Genomic DNA, 20,682 nt, shown 5'->3' with positions numbered 1-20,682 from the left:
GGACTTCCCAGCACACCGTCCAGAGGTGACAGGTGACAGTCAAGCCCCAGTGCAGCCTCGGACACAGCACCAACCAGAAGGGCAGAACGACGTGCCAGGGACTCTCCAGGGTCCCCACAGCAAACACAAGTCCTGCCTAGAAATGCCTTCTGTCATCTTTACAGCAGACAGTGCTCCCCAGCAAGGAACGAAGAGCATCGGGAGAAGCACAGACCACAAAACAGAGCTGCACAAAGCAGCGGGTCCCGCACAGCACCACACAGCAGGACCCCACATCAGGGCCGTGCACCTCCGGAGAAAGTCCCCAAACCCATGTGGTGCTGTCGTCCTCCCTGGGGTGCAGCCCGCCCTCGCCTGCCTGAGTCCCCACCTTTCCTGCCCCATCAGCCAGGGGCCTGGGCAGTGGTGCGCAGGTGGTGTGTGGGCCGGCCACTCCAGATCCAGCCTTTGGGGCCCGCACAGCCCAGTCCAGCCCAGCCCAGCCCACAGCCCCAACCTTCTCTCTCTGGATGCACACTGCTCCGGCATGGAGACGCTCCCACACCTCGTGTCCTTGGACAAAAGGCAGCTGCTCAGAAAGCCCTGCAGACTGCGTTGTCTTGGGTGGGGTCGAGACATGGGGAAGGCATGGAGAAGGCGCACTCAGGCGGAAGACAAGACCAGCTGACCCGTGAGATGCGCTCTCTGTCCCCAACAGCCCTAACCTGCATCAGGAAGTTCCTTGCCTGGTTACGCCCAGCACCTGTCTTCTGACACACACAAATCAGCACAGGATTCACCAGACCTGCGCATGGGCACCAAGGATGGATGGGGGATAAGCAGTTCCTATTACTCTTCAGTTTGCATATGTCCACATTCCTGTCCCACACTGGCAGGCAGAATGCTGGACACTGGAATTACCAGCAGTTTCACTTTACATAAAATTAGTAATATGATTTTACTAAATTTACCGAGTGTTAAATTAAAAATTCAGCTTTAAGTAATTTTGATTTAAATATTTGTTACTAACTGTAATTTATATTTTGTAACTTACTTTTAATAGATAATTTTGAAAAAATATTTTCTGAAAACATGAAAAAGTGATTGTTTTGCTTTGTTGTTCACTGATATTCACATTTTTCACCAGAAATATATTCAATCTTGCACCCTTTAAAGGTAATAGCATACCTTATCTTCAATCCTGTGAACCAAGGGTCAGACAGTAAGTATTTTATACTTTGTGTCCATATGTCTGTGTTGCTCACAAGGCTGTCCTTGCCTTGGGATTGGGGCTGGGAGAGAAGCTTCTGGCGAAGGCTGCCCCTGTGTGCAGAGTGGGCTCCCCGGGGAAGCAGGCAACTTCTTTGTTACAGCCACCTAAGCATGGGGCTTTCAGCAGAGACACTCCAGGTGCTGGGACAGCCCTGCAGACCACCCCCATGAAGCCTCCAGGCGGCCAGCACTGCTGGAACAGAACCAGAGGCTGGGCCCAGGGCTCAGGAGGCAGGCATCGGGGGCAGGGCAGAGCATTAAGCAGGCTCCTTGGAGGGCTGGGAAGAACCTGGGAGCAGGACAAAGAAAGGGAGGCCTAAAAAAGTGGGGTGGGGGCAGGCCCACAGCTCTGGCTGGGACTTCAGATCCAGCACCATCTCCTCCCCATACAGACCCCAGTGGTTCCCACAGGGAGTGCCCAGTGCCACAGCCAGGCTGCAGCTCCCACGGCTCTGTGGCTTGGTCTGGCTGGAGATGTGCCTCTTCTACTGGTGCTGTGCATTATGTACCCCCGACAGCCTAGCCTGAGATATCCAAGATGCCCTATTTTTGTAAAAGGCATTTGGGTAACATCAAATAATCCTCCCCTCTCCAGGCTGACTTGGCAGGCTTTATGATGTCACAGCACAAGCCACCTGGGACAAAAGCCTTACCAACAGCATGCGTCTGTGCTGGCATTCCTGCTGCCCCAGGGGAACCTGGGGCTTGGGATCCGTGACGTTTGGATGCAGTGTATCCCCAGCAGAGGAATTCAAAAGCAACCTACAGAAATGAGAACCAAGAACCCACAAAGGAGACTATTGTGAAGGGATATATATACATGCTCCAGTTATTTTAAATAAGAAACAAGAAAATCTCTTTAGACTTATTTTATAATACAAAGTCAGTTACTGTATTTAAAAACTGTGTTTGAGGATTGCCATGGGTTTCTTTATTAACTACTCCCTTGCCATTCATCAAAGAGAGTACGGCATCTAAATACGAAAACGGTCATGCACCATGACCACCCAGGAGCTGTGACCTGACCAGCTGAGCACCGCGTGTGCCTGTCACGTCCTCCAGCGCCTCTGGGGAGACACTGGCACAGGCAGCGCCTCAGCCCCAGGGCTGGTCCCAGGGCTCTCGGAACTGGAGCAAACCAGAAAAAAATGACTGGGAAATGGAGCCTGAAGTTCCAGAACTCTTATCCAGGAGAAAGAGCGTAATACCCTCAGGGTCTTGAGCACACCCCATCAAGTCAAACACAGACTTTAAAAAAGGGTAGACGGTAAACAAATGTCTGGATTCTGGATTCTTTCATGAGGAAAGTATTCTGGGGAAATAATGCTAAAAAAGGTAGGTAAAAATAAGGAGCATCTCCCTCACTGCTGCAGACACCGGCATCTTTGAGACATTAATGTCCACGGCCTCCCTCTGCATTAGGCTTTTTGCTTGGTTTCATTTCCCCAGGAGGCCAAGCCCTGTGGTGGGCCCAGTCTCTGACTAGCCCCCCATCTGGGAAGAGGCTGGGCTGCTCCCAGGGGCTGGCGCCCCTCCACCCCCTGCAGGTACAGCCCCAGGTGAGGGCGCCACCAGTCAAACCGTCAAACCTAGTTCCTCGGGGACCTCCCCACCACCCTGCCCCGGCATAAATTTCCTGTACGCTTCCCTATAATGAGGAATGATAATTTCTCCACCTCCATCATAACCCTGACCTAAGAGACAAATCATTTTACATCAAGATATCACTTTATAAGAGTATATTCATAATAAAAACTTGTAAAGTGAGCATACAGTCCCACATTCAAAATTCCCATCGGATGAAACAGATCAATGTGACCCTGTGGGACTGGTAAGTCAGGGGTGGAGACCAAGGCTGGTGAAGCGCAGATGTGGGGGAGGGCTGAGGCAGGGGGACCAGCAGAGGAAAGAACAGCCAGACTGCACCCCTGTCCTGAAGGCACAGCAGACGGGCTCCTGAGGCCTGGATGGGGGCTGGCAGAGGAAAAGGGACGTCCCTGTTTTGGGTCTCAGAGCCTCGAGACAGGGTAAGACTGCGGGTTGGGGGAGGGATCAGGAGTCCAGCTTGCTGCTGCAAGCTGGAGACAGTTGTGGACCTCCAAGAGGAGATGCTGGTGGTCTCCGAGTCTGCGTCTGCAGAGCAGGAGAGAGGCCTAGGTTGGGGACTCAGGCTTCAGACTCACCTGCAGAGAGGCGAGAGTGGGTGAAACTCCCCATGGAAGAAGGTGTGTGAGCTCTTTATATATTTTGATGTCAACCCCTTATCGGGTATGCCGTTTACAAATATATTCTCCCATACTGTGGATGCCTTTTTGTTCTGCTGATGGTGTCCTTTGCTGTACAGAAGCTTTTCAGCTTGATATAGTCCCACTTGTTCATTTTTTATTTGTTTCCCTTGCCCAGGGAGATATGTTCATGAAAACGCTGCTCATGTTTATATTCAAGAGAGTTTTGCCTATGTTTTCTTCTAAGAGTTTTATGGTTTCATGACTTACATTCAGGTCTTTGATCCATTTCTAGCTTACTTTTGTGTATGGGGTTAGACAATGATCCAGTTTCATTCTCTTACATGTAGCTGTCCAGTTTTGCCAACACCAGCTGTTGAAGATATGCATATTTCTTTAAATCAACACATTTCTATTTTCTATACTAAAATGGTTTAAAGTACATGAGAATAAGTATAGTTTTCACTCTACCTGTCCTGTTCCTCCACTTAATTAAGATCATGAATTCAATTAAGCTTTTTCCATTTCAAGGTGACCTTACCAAGAATTTCTGAATTAAAATAAAAATCTACATTTTTCAAATCAGTACAGTAGGTGTTGGATTTGAAAGCAAAAAAAAAAAAAAAGGCACTTGAAGGCCCTAGAATTAGATCCAACAGCCTGAAGGCACCGACCGAAAGGACACAACCACAGGCAGTGGCTTGGCGGCCCAGGTGGTTGGCAGCAGCAGACCATCCAGTCCACACGGCCTGGGGCTATGCTGGGTGAGCTCCAACTCCTCGTTACACATCATCAGAAAGCTTGAAGAAATACTGTGATCAGGTCTGAACATATTCAAACTAAACTGGGGTATACAATTGATAGCCACTGTCCAAATGCATGTTTTTTGAAGCACCCTTTAAATACAATGCTTACCGTCACTGATTATGAAGAACAAGATTCAACATGAACCTTTGAAATATGAAGTAAAACTGGTTGGTTCTTCAAAGAATACAGAACGATTTTGCTCAGAGTAGAAGACCTCTGGCTGAGTTCATCGATTTATAAGTGGTTCCAAATTGCCTCTAAAACTGGACACATGTAGATGAAAAAAATGACTTGAACATACATATGTACGAGGAATGTACAAAAGACACGTTCAGATCTGACTGACAGCTCAAACAAGACCAAAAGGAGGAGAAAAGGGTAAGGAGTGATCAGAGACACCACAGCCTGCCCCATGGGGCGGAGAGCCAGAACCACAGCCTGTGGGTCTGAGGACCAGAGCACGCTGACAGGGAGAGTGCCACAATGCGGGAGACCTCCCAGAAATAAACATTTGACTCTGCCACCGAACAGACACCCATGCACATGAAAAATGTAATAAAAAGCAAAGAAAACATTTTTTCTCGACACTATGACTGATTTTCACGAGCAAAGAATTTTAAGGGAATCTTAGAACAGCTATAAGGCACAGGGTGGGAGTAGGGGCGTAAGAAATCCTGAAGTGTGTTTAGCATCTCCAAGGCCAGATCAGAGTCCAGTGAGGGAGCACGGGCCTCGGACCTCAGCTGTAGGGACCAGCCCTGGAGGATCACCTCTATGTATATCCCCCAGATACTGCCGCAGCTGGGGCAGGAGGGGGAGATGACCGCCCTGAGGCCCCCAGGAGCGCTGGTGCCATCCTGGGCCAACACTAGGGGTGCTGCAGCGGCTTCCTCACTCCCTCTGGACCAGAGAGATCGCTCACTGAAGTCTCCCTGCTCTAAGATTCTAGATTCTGTGCCCTTGTGAGCAGAATTTAAGCCAAGACTTTAAGTGCCTGGATTACATCATGGATCTTGGCAGCTGCCCAACCAGATCTGACCCCCATAGGATCCTGTCCCCACACAGCTGCAAGGTCAGCAAGCTGGTGGGGGGGGCGCGGGGTGACAGGGGACCAAATGGGAATGTGTTCCAACATGGCCAGTAAAGGAGGAGCAGGTGTGAGACACAGGTTCATGGAAGAAAGACTTTAAAACTTAAATATTTCTATTACTCCTTCACTTTATACTGGCGAGTCTTCACTAAAGATCAAACACACACATATACCAATTTTTGTTAACTTAGTCTTGTTAAATTGGCTGTCACCACTGCTAAAAACAGACAGCAGACCCAAAATGGAATTGCTCATGCTAAGGCCCACGTCACCAAACCCAGGCCGGATGGCAGCCACGCCCCCCAGGAAAGGGCCCTCCGGACAGGCAGGCAGGGAGGGCCCGGTCAGCACAGGGAGGCCGTCTGCCTGATGGGCCCCTCTGTCCCTGGAAGGAGTCACTTTGCCACAATCTGTTAACAAGCTTCGCTTTGTACAGTTCCAAGGGGCTCCCTTCTGTGGGCCAGACTGGATGCTGCCCAATACATGAATCACTGAACACAGCCAATAAGATACCCAACCTTCACTCAGCTGTATTTTGTTTTTTAACACCACACATTTGGAACTGTATGGTAGAGGCTATTTCTTTTCTTTTTTTCCCCTGCATTTTATCATAATTATGTATTTGAAATAGTAAGCTGAAATGGAACCATGAAACTATATTACATGTAAACAATATAAGCAAAGCAATAATTCTTAAAATATTAGAACAGATGTATAAAATTATACCTTCCAATTCCATAATATAATAAGCCCCCCGCCCCAGGACTCAATCATTAATTAAATTATCAATTATTTGATAAAATGTAATCACAAAGCAGATTACTCACTGAACTAAAGCGGCTCTAAATATTCCATGCCATTACTCATGGACCCTTTAAAATGGTTAAAACAAAGCCAGTGAGCAGAAGCTTTTCCAAAGGAGCCTGGTACCTGGACTCCCAAGGGGACACACAGGAAAAAGCATGGAGGACAGGAAAGGGCTCCCTGTGGGGCCCGCTCCTCATCCTGGAGCGAGCCCACGGCACCACCTACTGTCTGAAGCGCCCTCAAGGACCCAGATGAAGCCTGGGCCAGTCTACCCCTCATCACACGGCCTGGGTTCTGTGGAACACAAACAATGTCACAGATGTCAACCTCAGACAGGCAGCTCTGTGGCCAGTGGGTCAGGACCACTGAGCGAGCAGGAAGGGCTCTGGGATGGAGGAGACATCTTTGCCTGGACTGCAGGGATGGTGCCTAACGACACATTTGCCAGGACATGTGGCAGCTTTCACTGTATGTGAGTTACATCCCAATAAACCCAGCTTAAAAAACAAAACTCCCAGAAAAAAAACAAAGTGTAGCAGAAAAGTCATACAGTCTCAATTTGAAATAAAATAGAAAATACATAGATTTCAAGAAGAACGAATGACTATATTCCAAAAACCGGAGTGAACATGCAGGGCAGGCCTGGAGATGGGGGAGGAAAGCATATTGCCCCTTGATAAGGAAGCACAGGGGCCTGCCTGCCCGCTCCCCGACCTAGACGGGCTCCTGGAACCCTACCCGCTCCCGTCACCCACACTATGGACAGGAGGCTGAGCAGGAGCCCAAGGACCCAAGGATGCTGTGGAGGGCAGGACCCAAACTCAGGCTGCAGCCGCATGCCTGCTCTGCCACCCCAGGTATGGTGGAAATGCAGAAAAGATGAAAGTGCACAAAAGCAGAGTGACGCACTCGTAAAGTAAACTCAAACATGGCAACTAGTAGCATGTGCTATAAGAGAAATTATTTAATATTTTTCTCTGCACACATGAAAGGAATGGCATGGGGGAGGCAGAGAAGAAATATCAGATGCATTTTACTTGGCTATGTAATGAACACCATTTACCAATCATGATACTACAAATGTCTTTTATGGATTTGAAACTGACTGAACAGTTACAGAAAATATAGTTTTCCTACTTTGATTAATATAAAAACAAAAAAACAGAAAACCAAACTGGACAGAAGCTGAATAGCAGAAAGTGAGGAGAGGGGACCAGCAGTGTAGGGAGCTGACACAGTGGGGACCTAGGGGAAGTCGGGGGCCCAGGGAAAAGCACCCCCAGTTCCTATGACAACCCACAGAGGAGTATGGCTTCCAAGCTGCTGGCTGACCCCACGTGCTTCCCCAGTGTGGGCTCCCTTCCCCCGGGAAGCCACAAGAGTCAAACACTCACTGTCCCAGGCCTCTTGGTGACCATGCTGGCCACGAGACACAGTTCTAGCCAACAGACACAAATGAGAATATGCTGGAGGCTTCCGGAATGCCCTGACAAAAGGACAGGGCTGACCTGTCCGCCCACCCCAGTTCCTGCCTTGAACACAGAAGTGATGGCTGGAGTGGCAGGAGTCACCTCGCAACCATGAGGGGATGTTTGAGAGAACTGCAGACACTAACCCACATTCCTGACACAGCTGTGCTCTGGTCCAACTCTAGGAAAACCCATTTTTGCATTGCTTATTATGAAAAAAATTAAGGAATAAATCCCCAGCTGTTTAAGACTGTAGATCACGTTTTCATTACTTTCAGCCAAAAGCCCTCCTAAATGACACAGGAAGATAAGGGGAGGAGCAGTGTAAGCTAAATCCTCCTCTGTCTGAACTGAAAGTCAATAAACAACGTCTAAAATGTGTTAAGTCAGAGAACAGCAAGTGAGAAGTAAGGCAGGGACCACCACTGCCCTGGTGTCCAGAGCACAGGCCTGCCGGGGAAGGACATTCCCAGCACCCTGGCTACAGTCGTGATCACAAGACCGCATCGTGTCACTAGGCGGGAAACAGAAGTACCACGTGGCAGCTCCTGGGACCCTGCTCAGGAGCCAGTTGCACACACCCTGGACTTCCTCCAGTCATGTCCCAACCGTGGGGTGTCCGTGCACTGCACACAGAACACCAGAGCAGAGCGGGTCTGGGGTCTAGCCGGCTGGACCACCATCCCAGGCCTGTCTGCCTAAGCAGACCCTTTCTCCTGGAGAAGCCCCGTCTGCTGCGTCCCCATCTGCTGCGTCCGCTAACCCACTCGGAAATAGAAGCACTGCAGCTCTTCATGAACAGCAGTGCGGCCGCATAGTAGGGCGAGGGCTGCGGCTGCTGCTCCCCATCAAAAGCCCTTCAAACTCAGGTGACGTCTGACTTGGAAGGCATCGCTTTGATAGAAACTGGACTAAAACCCAGGGCTGGCACCTCCCCTCAGCCCGCACGCACCCACCCAAGGCCCTGCCTCCGGCCACAGCCCTCCCTCCACGCAGCCCCTCTCGGCCTCGGCCCTGCGCCTGCCACCTGGGAAACAGTCTGCCCTGGCAGCAGCGCCCGCTGGGCCCCTGCTGCCCCCAGCGCTGTCACAGCACCGGCCCGCCCCTCCGTGGTCACGGGCTACATCCCCACCCTGAGCCCACGAGGCTGTCTGCCCACGGAGGCCCTGTCCCTGGCGCCCAAGTTCCACCAGAGGACGAGGGGCTGCCCGCCCTTCCTCTCCACGGCTCTGCGCTTTACCTCTAGTACGGGCCCAGTCTCCTTGCCGCTGCCAGCGGCACAGACGCACACGCGGGGGGTGATGGAGAAGCCACGTCCGTACTCTGGCCCACTTCCAAAAGGTCACCCGTGGGCCGTTGAACCAGAACAGCTGGCAGCGGCCGGGAGCCTCGCCCTCCAGGATTCTCTCTGCATATTGGGGCAGGAGCTCCCGGCCGGCGGCTCGGCAACACCGCACAAGGCGTCCACGAGAGGGCGCTGCCGGCCTGCGAGTCCCCACCGCACGCGCACGCGGAAAGCACGGCCGGGGACCGGGCCGGGGCCCAGCTCCCCGACAGGCATCTCTTTTCCCAATCAGGTATCTGGATCCAGCGCTTCGTGCTTAACTATCAGAGCACACAACAACTAGAAGAAAGTTACCGATGGACTTCTGAGAACTACGGATACTTAGGATCTTGCACCCACCAGGGTGCAGGCAATCTGATTTGCATTTATTCAGGCACGTATTATGGTTAATGTGCACTTTTGGCTCTTTGGAAACTTAAAGCCACAACACGTACAAACTGGAAATACAACTATTTTATTAGACATTTTGCAAACGTGATGCTGTTTAAACCAGGTTTTACTCCAATTAGTTTTCCATTTTTTGAATGGAAAATAATCCAAAATCACTCACTCCCTCATGTTCCCTGACTACGAGCTTCCCCAGCCCCTGTGGCCACCCACAGGTGCTGCATCTCCCCTGCGCCCCAGGCCCGCAGCCCCGGGTGGGTCTGCAGAAGAGAAACCAGGGGAGGGCTGGCCCTCAGTGGCATGGTGACTCCTCCACATCCTCACTCACACTGCAACCCCCCAGCCTCCTGCTGGTGTCCCTCTCGGCCAACACTGCCTGGCGGCAGAGGTGTGACTGTGCCCTGCTGCCAGCCGACCTCCACAGGGCAGGTGCCTCTCCTGTCCTAACTCCTTCCCAAGGTCAGGCCAGCACCTGCCCTCAAGGGCTCAGCACATTCGTGGTATAAATCAAAGAGCGGGTCTAGGACGCAACATTCCTGGAATGTTGCCATGGGTTCTATGCACTGGAATTCCTAGAGCCACAAACTCCAGAGCTCTGGGGCCCCCCATGGCTAAGGGTGACTGCACTGTGACTGTGGTCACCTGCACACTCCAGATGCTTCCCTCATCCACTACGTTCATGCTTCAGCTTGGACTAAGCCTGCCCCAGGGCTGAGGAAGAAGAGAGGAGCCCCTCTATGCAGAACATGCCAGGAGACTGAAACCTGCTCCTCGTCACCCATGGGAGCATGGAAAAGGAGCCCAGAGCCAGAGGTGGGGACACTGGGAATCCAGAGGGCAGTCTGGGGGTACCGTGCCGCCAGCTGCCTCCCTGCAGGAAGGAGTGTGCATCTCCCACCCACAATGGGGTGGGACAGTTTTACTCCCGTCTCCACTAGGCTCCAGCTTACCTGGGCAGCTCCAGTGTGTGGCCTGCTACCTGCAGGCAGCCGTCCCTAGTCCCTGTCATGCTTCCACCTGGCTCCCCTGGCCTGCAACCTCTAAAGGTAAGGAATCCTGGAGAGCAGGTGTGGCAGCCAGTTCTTAGGACAGCACTCAGCCAACCCCTAGGCCACCAAGGACCCCTGTGGAACGTGAGCAGGTGGCAGGGGGGTGGCGACGTTACCCAGGGCCCTCAGCTCCTGCCCACCTCTGTCCCCTGGACTGCCACCTGCACCTGCGCCTCATCTTCTAGCAGACCCATGTGCTCAACATGCCCTTCTTTTTCCAGTCTACTGGACTGTGGCATGCAGACACCAGGCTTGTCACCCCAGGCAGGCTCTCTGGTCTCTGCCCACATCCCCAGACTTCACAGTGCTCCTGGCTTCACATTAGCTTCGGTCTCTTACAGTTTTTCTGCCCCATTAGAAGCCGCTTTTTCTGGACCATTCGCATTGGCCTTCTCCCCTGAAGTCACGGAGTTTGTGTCAACTGCCTGCCAGCCGTCCTCTTTGCCCATTAGGGTGTATGCACCCTCAGGACCCATCATACTGTGGGGTCTCTCATGAGCCCAGAGACGAGCAAGGCACAGACAAGCGTCCCCACCCTCTGGCCTTGGGTGCAGGGCGGCCAAGTCACTCTGGGTCTGCAAGTGGTGTCCAGTGCACAGCCTTCCTGAGGCCTATCAGTGCCAGCAGAGCCAGCCACCAGGACAAGCCCCCACAGCAAGCTCAGCCCTTAGAGCGCAGGGCAGCAGACATTTCTGCACAGGCCTGGTGGCAAGTATTTCAGTCTCTGTGGCCACACACAGTGTCTGTAGCATTCTTGATTTTTGCTTGTTTGCTTTACAACTCCTTAAAAATGCAAACACCACTCTTAGCTCCCAACCTCACCTGAGGGTCCACCTGGCCATCTGTAGTGGACATCTGGTCTCTGCCCAGGCTTCAGGGGTGCACGGCTGCCATCCCCTGGGCCACCACCCTGGGCTCTGGGCTGAGCTCTCCGGCAACCTCCACCTTCACTGGGGTGGGCTTTGCAGCAAGGATGATGACTCACTCGTGCCCTCACCTCCCACCACAGGTGATGGGGTCTGGCTTCTAGAAGGCTCTCAAGGTTTGCCGAATGAATGTGCACCTTTCACAGGCTTACTGGATGTTCAGATGTCATCTTTTGTGAAAATTATGTGTGAGGCTTTTGACCGTAATTCCACTGCACTGCCCTGTCCTTCCTGATGTAGGTGGGAATCTTCATGTATTATGGACTCTGGAAACTAAGCCAGGCCTCTTTCTGTCAGGTACCACCTGTCAGGTTCAGGTGTAGCAAATTCTTTTCCCAGTGTATGTGGGGCTGGCATCCCACCTGCTGGTGTCCACACCTCTGTAATTCCCTGCCCTTGCAGGCAGGTGGAGCTGTGAACGTGATGGGCACAGTGCCACAGAAGGCCAGGGGGAGGGAGCTTGCCAACAGAAATCAAGATCCCTCATGAGCTGGGCCTGCCCTGGTCAGTGAGCCCTGAGAGTGTGGGAGAAGTCGGAGCAAAGAGGGGCGGGGGGTCAGGGGGGCCTCAACTGTAAACACTTCCAGGGGCAAGACCAGGGGCTCACATTTCTAAGTACAGTGGACACCCCTGAACACTGTCTGACTCTCCCGGGGGTGGACCAGGATCGCTGGGTGGGGAGCCTGGAAGCTCAAGACCACAAGGGTGGCCTGGCAGGCATCAGGCTGGGCTGGCTCCTGGCGGCTCTGTCAGGAGGCTAATGGTTTTATTCCTCAGGAGGGCATGAGGATGCCCGCCTCCATCTGTGTACATCTCTAGCCCTCAATTTGGCTGATGGTGCCTTTTAAAGCTGCCATGAAACACCATCCAACGGCATCTACTCTCACTAAGCCTTCCCACTCCAGGAGCAAATACTTCCACTAAGCCACTTTCCTGCCCCTGACAACATGCTTTACTGCGCAGGTTCAGTACAAGCCTGCCCTCTACTCCCTGGATGGAGCTGGACAGATGGTTGTGCAAACAAGCCTACACATGGAGTGTCACCTTGAAAAGCAGTCTCACTCCCCACAGGTCCTCCGGGAAGCAGGAGTAGGGCCACCTGTCCTGTTCCTCCCAGGGTAGGACGTGAACTTTGATGGGCCATCAGTGTGAGCAGATGGAAGGCCTCGATACAGAACATCCCCTGTGGGACACACTGCTCCTCTGATTTCCAGATCCTGAACACAGGAGCAAATGAGAGTGGCACTGAGCTCTGGAATGACAGAGGCTGCTGGAAAGGCACCCCGCTCCCCCAAAGCCTCAGATGGAAGGAAAGGCATTCTCTGCCCTGGGAGCTGCTCTGATAGGTGACCTTTCATTTGCGCTCACACCTCTTGTCGGACTGATGCTGCTGAGTCAGGCCGAAACTCACAAAGACAGTCCTGGTGACAATGACTAATGACAGAGAAGCACACTGAGGTCACTCTTCATTCTTAGATAAATTCAGTAACCTTCGGGAATGTACGTGAACTAACATGTCATCTGTGCTCAAGAGGTTACATTAGCCAGTACATCATTTTATGGGAAAAACATGCCAAGTTTCTGCCACAATACATAAGGATTCAGACTTTACTCCAGAGCCCTAACTCGTATGGCAGGTAAATTGGGGTCCCTGCCACCAATGAGCAAGGCCTGCATGTGCAGCACCCTCTCTAGGACCCCCTGCTGTTCCGTCCAGGGCTGGAGTCGCATTACAGGACACGTTCTGACAGCCCCTCTAGAGCGCTGCCTGCTGGAGACGCTGTGCTGGGGCCTGCTGCCCCAGTCCTCTCGACCCGGCTCTGGGGGAGGGGCCACAGGGTCAGCCTCGGGGACCACACCAGAGAGGGTCTGACCGTCCCAGTGCTGGGTGGTCCCAGCGCTCTGTGGGTAGAGGGCACTGCGTGGAATAAGCATGCCCATCCCAGAAGCAAAAAACTAACATTCAGGGAAACAGTGGCTCACGGTCAACCAAGCCCAGAACCCAGCTTTGTTTTATGCATCAACACTGTTTCCCCATACTTTCCACACACTCCACTGCCCAGACCGTGCCTGCGTTGTGTACCCCGCTTCTCTCAGAATGAGTCCATGAGCCGCAGGGCATTCAGGAACGAGGTCACTCAGCTCCGCCTACATGCACAGAGCACACCGCAGCAGCCCACCGGCAGGAGCAGGGCCTGAGCGCCCACAGAGACAGGACAGGGCTTCGCCACGCACCCTTACCTCCCCTCGGCACCCTTGGGCAGTACACTGCTCTTTAAAATTGTATGATTGCAATTATGTAAGTATCTTCTATGAATTTCATTTCAGAATAAAAAGGGGGAGTCAATAAACATCTGTTATAAAGGAACATCTGGGGCATGATGGCAAAGAGAAACGAACAGAAAGTCTTCAAGTTTAAGTGAGAGTCGGGTATCTCTGGGTCCCTCTCATAATGCGAGCAGTTGGGTAAACACCAGGAATCTGACAATCTAAGCCCCGAGATGCTGCCACAGGAGGTGTTCTCATGTGTCAGGACACAAGAAACAAAAACAAGGCAGGAGCATTGACTGTGGTGAAGCCCAGCACAGCCCCCCAACAGCCTCTGCCAGCAACGGAGGCCAATGGGGCGGCTTCAGAGAACACAGGCGGAGTCTTAACCAAGAACTTCCACATTTACCTTTTCTCTTTCAAGCCACCCAGAAGGAAAAGGGTGATACCTCAGACTGTGTGTTGCCAGAATGAGCTCTCACGTCAGGAAAGAAAATACAGAACTTCTGCTCTGCAGCTGACATCTGTCCACACGGAATCGGCAGGACACACGGCACGTAATGTAGTATTTTAGCATTTCCAACCTTCTAATCTTGCTTTCTCAGCATATGCCTTAGCTATTTCCTTCTGGCTTGATTATTTTTTCTGTGCTTCAAGCACAGTTTATTTGTGCAAAACATTATAAATAATTCATTTCTCCAGTGCATGCTCACATGAGATAAAAATACTTGCTATCTCACGCACGCAACACAGAGTGTGAGCTTGCTCTGTGTCCATGGAACGCCTCACGTGCCTGTTGGCTGCCGGATGCTCAGCATCTCCTTCAGACTCACTCCAGCTCTGGTACTCTCCTCATCTCACCACGAGCTTTGCGACAGAGAAACTGATTTCCTACTGCCAGTGGAGCCGAAAGAAGTCAGCTGTCCCACTGCACAAGTGGCCGTGAGGTGCCCTTGGTTCCCTTCTTCCCACATGCCCATGGCCCAGATGACCCAAAGGAAAACAGCAGGGGCTGAGGAGCCGGCAAAGCCCCTCTTAAAGGTCTCTCCTGGGACCAGTCACTGCATATTCCTGCCCTTCACAGACAGACTGTCAAGGGGAGCCTTTCCAGGCATGAACTCAAAGCCAGCCATCGGATGTGGGCGCATCTCCACTCCCTAGAGATGGTGGCCCCTCCTGGGCTCTGCCCCGGCTCCCTCTGCCCCGCCCACATCCAGAGGGTGCCCTGTCGGTGTCTAGGGAACCAGTGAATAAGCGTGCCATGCCCTGAGGCTCCAGAAGCTCCCCAGCAGCCACTTGTGACAGTGAGAACCCTCCTTGAAAGTTTGAAACTCACCTGTCTTGAGTGAGTCATTCCAAAGCCATAAATTAACCTTAGATCATACTAACTTTACTAGGATTTTAATATTTGTCTCAACTTCTCTCAAAAGCAGAGGCTGAGTCATGTAATAGTCACCAAAAAATAAGTACTATGGAAATTTTATTTTAATCACCTCTAAGAAAATAGTTTATGGTAAAAGGCTTTACAGCTTAGCACCCAGCAAGAGGCACGGCCTTAAATGAAGACCTGATGCCAGATGTGGCACTGGGCCACGAGCCACTGGAGGCAGCACAGCACCTGCCGGAGAGCTGCCTGGAGGAAGAGATCTGAGGCCGGCCAGGGTGTACAGGGCCTGACATGGCCCCCACTGGGGGGCTGCTCGCCGGGACACACATTAAAAGGTAAGTCAAAGGCTTCATTAATCAGTTTACACCAGCAGAAGTCATTTTTATCAATCGTCAGCAGATTTGTATAGGTTTCCACTCTTACCTTGAAATCTGCCTGATGACAAGGCAGGGCTGGGATGGCTGCAGGTGCTCGGCCGGCAGCCTTGATCCCTCTCTTGCGCTCCAGGCCCAAAGGACTTCACTCTGTGTAATAAAAAGGTTCAATCACTATCCATTAATTTAACTCAATATTAAAAGCTTTTTCACCATTTCAGATGTGAACTCCATTAATAGACACTCTTAATTAAAAGGCTTCTTCCTAAATACAAGTTTAAACAAGTTTTTTCAAAGTTATGGTTTTTTTTAAGTACAGCATGAACCACCAATCACACCTTCATCCTGCCTGCCGCCACGAGCAGATGCACGAACTGCCCCCACAACCAGGGCTCCGCTCCCTGATATTCTAGCCCAAGCAAGCACCCTCACATGCTGAGGAATGGGGCTCCAGCAAAATCCTGTGCATACCTGTGTTCTGTGAAGTGAAACATCACACGCACACGTGTGAGCACAGACACGGAGACACACAGGCCCGGGCACCCTCCCTGAGGCTTTCTGCCTGGGGTTAGAAGCTACAGGCCACCGCGCCTCGGGATGCAGAAGTCTGTGAGGCAACATCTCCATGTCATTTCTTGTCTGTTTAAAAATGCTTTCAACTCACGAATCACTGAAGAGACAACAGCCAGGGATGGTGTAAGAGCCTCTCAGGGTGATGGAGGGTCACAACACCTGTTGTCGGGGGCATCTCGCAATGCACAGCTTTCTCTTGGCTGGGAAGCTTAGGTTGCCCTGTAACTGTGTGAACATATCTCCTGGGACAGATGTAAGCACAGTCCCCTGCATGCTATGTCACGACCACCAGGTCTGCTGACCTGGAGCTCCAGGTCACACAGCTGTCCTGTCCGCACAGCACCCAGATGTGCATGCTGTCACCGACCCCATCATCCACCGTGGTCCCTGCTCTGTGGCCCAGAGGGGAGGGCAAAGGCAAGGGTCCACTGTGGCCTCCCACCATGCATGACCTCCTAGCTCATGATCCATGATCCTGCAGAACAGCTCCTCCCTGTCAGCAGGGTGTGGGTGAGTCACAGCAGCCCTCTTAACGAGGAACGGGACACCGGCCCTCCCATGGCCTAAGGAAGATGAGGAAGGACTGTGTGAACCTCGAAGAGGTTCCAGAAGCTTTACAAGTGCCCAACCTGCAGCCTGCCAGCTCTGAAGTGGAGGTGCAAGTCCTACCTCCCTGCGTGCCTGCAGGGGAAACATGCCAGCACACCCAGCGTGGCCACCCTTGGGGAGCTGGGTTCTGTACACTGCGAAGTTGACAACACTTCCTCGGGGAACTGGGAGCACAGACATCAAGAAGGAGAGCCCTGGGTTCCACCCCAGCTCTGCAGCTTTGTAGCTGAGGGCCTGGAGGGAGTGTCTCGGCCTCTCCAGTCCTGGTACATGGAGCAAAGAACCAGCACTGCGCAGGGCACCGCAGGGCTTACGTGGAGGAGCAAGAGCACACAGTGAGAGCGCAGACAGTGGGCAGACAGGAGGCTCCTGCCACAGAGGCAGAACAGAGGGAGCCTGACAGCATGCAAAACCAGCAACACATCAAAGGGTTGAGCGGCACAATGAACAAACTGTACATGAGATACCATACACAAGACTCCCTTCCTATGGGCATGCACATGTCCTCAGGCACACAGGAAATGTTTCCCACATCCTGAAACCACACCCCAGCCCCTAAGGCAGAACTCAGGATGTTCCCGGGGACAGAGATAAGGGCTCATGCTGCACCACAAGACTGTGAACCCAGAAACTAGGAACTCAAGCAGAACAAGAAAATCCCCATACATTCAGAAGTTAAGCAGTATTCTAAACAATCCCCAAATTAAGGTAAAATATCACAGTAGAAAACAAAACATTCACAACTTAAAAACAGAAAAGATCACAAATCAAATTGTGCGGCATGTGGAAAAAATGGTCCCAGCAGCAAACGGAGAAAAACACAAATGAGAGCCCATCTCAAAGTCTATGAGAGGAAAATAAGACTAAGACAAGGGAGGAAGGCAATAATGAGAAATTAAACCTGTACTGATCACACATAATAGAAGGCACACAATGATACATGTTGGTTCTGTGAAGAGACAACACAGGGACCAATCTCCAGCTCATCAGAACACACTGAGAACAGAAGAGTAAAGGCCCAAATGAACCAGCCTCAGAACTGAGAAAGGACAGGGACTGGGGGCCACCACTGTGTGACTCACGCCCTGGAGGTTAGTGACCCTTTTGAGTCCCCGTGAGCCATGGCAAGTCCCATGCCTGCAGAGGCAGGCCCCATACCCAGAGTGGAAGGCCCTATACCCAGTGTGGCAGGCCCTGTGCCCAGCATGCAGGCCCTATACCCAGCGTGAGGGGCCCCATGCCCACCATGACAAGCCGGCTAGAAGTTGAGATGGGCCTTTGGGCTCTTGGCTCAGGAGGTTCTCTCTGGGGGAAGCCAGCTGGGTCAGCCATTGGAGACCCTGAGACTGCGGTGCCGTGTGGAGGCCCTAGAAGCCACATGGAGAGAAAGATGTCAGGCCAACCTCAGGCAGATGCTAAGTCACTCAAGAGGCCTCCTCAAAGGGACAGGACATTGACGAAGACCAAGAAACCAGCTGACAGCCAGAACTGATACCCCAGACACAGGGCTGCCTCCAGCCATTTGGGCGACCCCAGCTGAAGTCCCAGTCACCACACAGCATGCACCATGCCCCGCCCCCTGCCCCCCACCCGAATCCCAGACCCACAGGTCATGGGCATAATGGAACAGTGTTGCTCTGGTCACTAAGTCTGGCAAGAAACTTAGGTTGGCAGCAAGAGATCCAAAGGAGAATCATCACTTCAAACCCTGACCACACTAAATATCTCAGAGGGCATCAGGAACTTTACTCTACACATCTTGTAAACTCAGTAAAATGAGCAAACTCCAAGAAAATACAACTTCTCAAAACCAACTCAGGAAGAAAGAGAAACTCAGACTAAACTATAAAGAATTAGAAACAGGAAAGCAAAAATCATTGTACAAAGAACACTCCAGGCCTGGATGGCCTCTCCAGAAAGCTCTACCTGATGTTCAATAAGAACATTCTGGAGGAGGGGGCTCAAGATGGCAGCATGAGTAGGGCGGGGGAATCTCCTCCCAAAACCATATAGATTTTTGAAAATACAACAAATACAACTACACCTAGAAGAGAGACCAGCAGACACAGTACAACAGCCAGGCTCCATCTACATCTGCAAGAACTCAGCATCTCATGAAAAGGGTAAGATACAAGCCATGACCCAGCGGGACCCGAGCGCCCCCTCACCCCAGCTCACCAGCAGGAGAAAAAGAATCAGAGTGGGACGGGAGTGGAAGCACAGGGCTGCTAAATAACCAGCCCTAGTAATCTGCTCCGGGAGCACAGACACACATTGTGTGGTGTACTGGATATTAGGGAAAGGGAAAAGTAAAATCCGAGACAGAGACTGCGAGTGGGTCTCCACAGCCAGCTCCCCTGGGACAAAAGAAAAGCAGCGCTTTTTAAAAGTCTTAAAGGGACAAGGGCTTAACAGCTGAACAAAAGTATCCCAGCACACTCAGCCCAGCAGCCTGGGAATCTTGAGGAACTTCAGGCCCCCTAGCCTCCTGGTTGGTAAAGCAGACCTGAAGCCCCTCACAGCGATAAGCAGCCTGCCGTTAATTCCCTCGGCCGGCGCTGCAAGCAAACCAGCTGACCCGCCACAGCTGGGGAGCAGCCAGAGAACAGTCCCACCCACAGCAACCACCCAGAGTCTTCTCCCAGTGCGCAGCTAACCAGCACAGGCAGTGGAAGCCAGAGCTAGGTCCGGAAAGCACAAAGGAGCACCGTTCTTGCAGGAGAACACACCCGACGCGGCTGCAACCCCCTGCAGGGCTCTAGGCTAGCCCGAGGGCCACCCCGCCCATGGCAGCTCAGGAGATTATCCCAGATACTGCTCCCGGTGTGCGGGTAGATGGCACAGGCAGCGGAGAAGGATAAGCAACCAAGAAGCAGGAAGGGACTTTGTTCTCACAGCTCACACACGTGCCACCTGCCTGCGAACATGAAAAGGCAGAAGAATCTGGTCCAGTCAAAAATCACTCAGACAACCCCAGAGAGAGGTTATGGTGAGATAGATATAACCAATCTTCCTGAAAAAGAATTCAAAATAAAGGTCATAACCATGCTGATGGATCTGCAGAGAAATATGCAAGAGCTAAGGGATGAAGTCCTGAGGGAGATTACAGAAATGAAACAATCGACAGAAGGTCTTAAGAGCAGACTGGATGAGGTGCAAGAGACTGTTAATGGAATAGAGATCAGAGAACAGGAACACAGAGAAGCTGAGGCAGAGAGAGATAAAAGGATCTCTAGGAATGGACGAATATTAAGAGAACTGTGTGACCAACCAAACAGAACAATATCTGCATTATAGGGGTACCAGAAGAAGAGAGAGAAAGGGATAGAAAGTGCCTTTGAAGAAATAATTGCTGAAAATTTCCCCAAGCTGGGGAAGGAAACAGTCCCTCAGACCACGGAAGCCCACAGATCTCCCAACACAAGGGACCCAAGGAGGACAACACCAAGACACATAATAATTAAAATGGCAAAGATCAAAGACAAGGACAGAGTATTAAAGGCAGCCAGAGAGAGAAAAAGATCACCTACAGAGGAAAACCCATCAGGCTATCAGACTTCTCAGCAGAAACCTTACAGGCCAGAAAAGAATGGCAGGATATATTTAATGCAATGAAACAGAAGGGCCTTGAACCAAGAATACTGTATCCAGCACAATTATCATTTAACTATGAAGGAGGGATTAAACAATTCCCAGACAAGCAAAAGTTGAGGGAATTTGCCTCCCACAAACCACCTCTACAGGGTATTTTAGAGGAACTGCTCTAGATGGAAGCACTCCTAAGGCTAAATAGATGTCACCAGAGAAAATAAAATCACACCAAAGAAAGCGGACCAAACAAATAATAATTAAAGGCAAAAAATCAAACCAGCTATCCACAAAAGCAGTCAAAGGAAACACAAAAGAATACAGAATAAAACACCTAACATATAAAGAAAAGAGGAGGAAGAATAAGAAGGGAGAGAAATAAAGAATCATCAGACTGTGTTTATAATAGCTTAATAAGAGAGTTAAGTTAGACTGTTAGATAGTAAAGAAGCTACCCTTGAACCTTTGGTAACCATGAATCCAAAGCCTGCAACGGCAATAGGTACATATCTATCGATAATCACCCT

The 20,682-nt window shown here is 51.5% G+C and overlaps 1 protein-coding gene across 3 annotated transcripts in view; it reads right to left on the bottom strand.

Annotated features, from left to right (window-relative positions):
• Nucleotides 1-20,682, bottom strand: part of ADARB1 (adenosine deaminase RNA specific B1) — a 161,311-nt gene that overhangs the window by 84,823 nt on the left and 55,806 nt on the right. The window contains exon 1 of one of the 3 annotated variants that reach the window (XR_008998762.1): nt 15,435-15,529. The exons of 1 other annotated variant lie outside the window; for it this stretch is intronic. The gene's annotated coding sequence lies outside the window, so the exon portion shown is untranslated. Of the gene's footprint in view, nt 1-15,434; nt 15,536-20,682 lie in introns of those variants that run through there. One more of the 3 variants, XM_036912085.2, reaches the window with a different exon arrangement.

This window comes from Manis pentadactyla, chromosome 1, assembly GCF_030020395.1.
Source record: "Manis pentadactyla isolate mManPen7 chromosome 1, mManPen7.hap1, whole genome shotgun sequence".
Classification (NCBI taxonomy): domain Eukaryota; kingdom Metazoa; phylum Chordata; class Mammalia; order Pholidota; family Manidae; genus Manis; species Manis pentadactyla.
Note: the sequence above shows the minus strand (reverse complement) of the source record. Positions and strands in the feature narration are given on the sequence as shown.